The 3,379-nt window shown below is 39.8% G+C and overlaps 1 pseudogene; it reads left to right on the forward strand.

The window, feature by feature from the left end:
* Positions 1 to 360: 360 nt before the first annotated feature.
* On the forward strand, positions 361 to 1,323 carry LOC113918027 (annotated as a pseudogene).
* Positions 1,324 to 3,379: the final 2,056 nt, after the last annotated feature.

A 3,379-nucleotide genomic window follows, 5' to 3' on the forward strand; every position in this document is an offset into this window, starting at 1 on the left:
GAAATCCCCCATGATCTTGTCACAATGTGGATTCTGATTCAGCAAGTCTGAATGTGGCCTGGGACTCTGCATTCAGAGAAGCTCTGGGCAATGCTGCTCCTGCTGGTCCATGGACCACACTCTGAGTAGCCAGGCTATAAGGGGCACAACCGCTTTGGAACTAGGACTACATTTCCAGATGGCAGTGGCAGCAGAGGGAAGGATGGAAGCATTTCAAATTCCCCACCCAAGGCAATTATAACAGGGTAGTACTTTATTAATCCATTCACTGGAAATTAAAGGCAATCACATTTCTGTGCTGTCCATGTGATGGTCATTGGATGCTGATTTTTTCCCTTTCCTGCTCGTTCTTTCATCCACATGGAATCAGGAAATCAAACACATACTTCAGAGTTTCTCCTCCTGGGACTTTGAGTGAAGCCCGAGGTTCAATTCATGCTCTTAGGGTTGTTCCTGTCCATATACTTGGTCACGTTCACTGAGAACCTGCTCATCATCCTGGCCATCTGCTCAGACTCCCACCTCCACAAGCCCATGTACTTCTTCCTCACCAGCCTGTCCTTTGCTGACATCTGTTTCACCTCCACCACCATCTTCAAGATGCTGTGGAACATCCAGATTCAGAGCAAAGTCATAACCTATGAAGGCTGCCTCATGCAGGTTTATTTCCTCATACTCTTTGCTGTGTCGGACATCTTTCTTCTGACCGTGATGGCCTATGACCATTTTGTGGCCACGTGTCACCCCCTGAACTACTTAGTTATCATGAACCCCCAGCTCTGTGGGCTGCTGACCTTGGAATCCTGGTGCATCAGTGTCCCGGGCTCCCTGTTGGAGACTTTGATGTTTTTGAGGCTGTCCCTCTGCACAAACATGGATATCCTACCCTTTTTTTGGGCTCTTCCTCAAGTCCTGAAGCTTGCCTGTTCTGACACCCTCATCGATAACATAGTGGTGTATTCTGCAACTGGGAGTATGGCCATGATTCCTTTCCATGGAATACTTTCTTCTTACTATCAAATTGTTTCTTCCATACCCAGCATTTCCTCAGCTGTGGGCAAAACAAAGCCTTTTCCACATGTGGGTCTCACTTCTCAGTGGTCTCCTTGTTCTACGGCACAGGCCTTGGGGTTGACCTCACTTCTGCAGGGACTTCACCCTCTAGGACGAGTCTGGTGGCCTCGGTGAAGTACACCATTGTCACCCACATGCTGAACCCCTTCATCTACAGCTTGAGGGACAGGGACATGAAGGGGGCCCTGAGCAGGCTTCTCAGGAGGGTGGTGCCTTTCAGCATCAGGAACCATTACAGGACTCTCCTGAGTAGCTGGGCCCACAATATGGAGGCCCAGAGATCCTGGCTTCCTTCATCTCACTATCTTTATTTTTTCCCAGGTGTACACATTTTAAAGCAGTTCTCTCCTTGGGTCTTCCTTGTCTTCTCTATTTTTCTTCTTCTTGTCTTTTATTTGTCTTCTCTATTTTTCTTCAGGTTATATCCTGGGTTCCCCTTTTCACTTTATAACCAGTCATTTTCATTTGGTGTGACTACAACCTGGTATTTTTCTCAGTAATCTTCGGTAATCGTTTGGATTTCTTAAAAAAAAAATAATAAGTCAAATCTCATGTAGTTACTATCCATACTCAGAGTGATGCAATGTGTGCCTATTTTGGAAATGTCCCGAAAACTCACTTACAGAAATGTTTTCTCAGGTCATGTGAATAAAATCAACTCAAAGATCTGACTCTCCCCCTTTTTCCTGATCTGATTCACTTTCCATACAGTCACATCAACTTTACTAAATTTCTCTGCTCATCCACAATATAGATTCCTTGAATTTTAGAACTCTCTCGTACTTATCTTTGAAACTGCAGTGCTTACTATAGTTCTCAGGTTGGAGTTTATGGCCAGTGAATTTTTGTTGAGTGAAAAATAGATGTGTGGGTGGTTAAATACAGTCAGGACCAGAACATGAAATGTATTGATTTAATGAAAACTGTTGAGATAGAAAACACATTTGGTGTTTTTGTTTTGTTTTGTTTGTTTGTTTTTAGTAGGTCCCAGGAGGACCCAAGGTGGGGCTTGAACTCGGAACCCTGTGATCATCACCTGAGCTGAGATCAAGAGTCAGTCAGTTCACTGAGCTACACAGGTGCCTCAAGAAATTTGGTTATTGTTATGGATCTTGATAACAAAAAGTAATAATAGCACTCTACCAGTACTGATTAAGTGTTTATACACATTATCTAATTTAAGTTTTCCAAGAATACTTATGTGATTAGTATCATTCTCCTATTGTTAGGGAGGAGGTGGAGCTTATGGTATCTAGCTGACTCACTCAGGGTCAAGGCTGTGGTGAAAAGGCTCACCCCTTCTGAGGTCTGTAGAGGGCTGCCTGGTTCAGATGCTCTCTCAGGCATCAGATTATGTTGCCTCCAGCCAAATTTTATTATAATAACAGTTTAACCCATAACACATAAACGTGCATTTCTGGAAGTCAGCTCCCCAGCTAAGAAATGTTCTGTGTTTGGGGGCTGCAGGCTTACAAATAAATAAAATTCTACAGTGATATTTATTATGGTTTCCTTAATATTATAATTTCACTTCATTTGATTGTTACAAAGCTTAGCACATTTTTGCGTGTATATGTTTATTCACATGTATTCTTCCTTTTTGCACCCTTAGATCATTTCTCATCTTAGGTATTTTTATTCTCATTGATTTAAAAGAACTTTTTACATGGTTACACTTTATATTTTGTAATATCCAATGTGTTGTAAATATTTTTCTTACATTTACACTTATTTTTAAATTTTCTTTATTGTTGGACCTGCAGATTTTCATGTGCTGGAATCCATCAATTATTGTTCTCAATTCTTTTACTTCCATCTGGTTTATGTTCAGAGGATTAATTTAATCTTTCTTCTGGAAGTCCACTGCAGTTTTATATTTTTTCTACAGGTTCATTTTAGTCATTGTATTTTTCTACAAATTCACTCAATGCCAAAAAGTTGTTGGCATTAAGATAGAAATTTAAAAACAATGAATTGCGGATCACTACATCAAAAACTAATGATATATTGTATGGTGACTAACATAACATAATAAAATTTTTAAAAAGGTGGATTTCTACAAAGAATAAAAAAAAGATAGAAATTTAATGTTATTGTACTTCTGACTAATAGCAAATTGTCCAAGCACCATTTATTTCCAAAGCCTTGCTTTCCTCATTGATTTTGATTCCACTTTTATAATATAACAGTTTTTTCTTAATAAGATTTGTGTTTTCTTATTCTCCTGTCTTGACACCAATAGGCTTAAGCCAATTTCACAATGTTTTGATAAACGGAAGTTTACTGCACATTTTAATCATGAAGA

The sequence above is a fragment of the Zalophus californianus genome, chromosome 1, assembly GCF_009762305.2.
Source record: "Zalophus californianus isolate mZalCal1 chromosome 1, mZalCal1.pri.v2, whole genome shotgun sequence".
NCBI classification, from domain to species: domain Eukaryota; kingdom Metazoa; phylum Chordata; class Mammalia; order Carnivora; family Otariidae; genus Zalophus; species Zalophus californianus.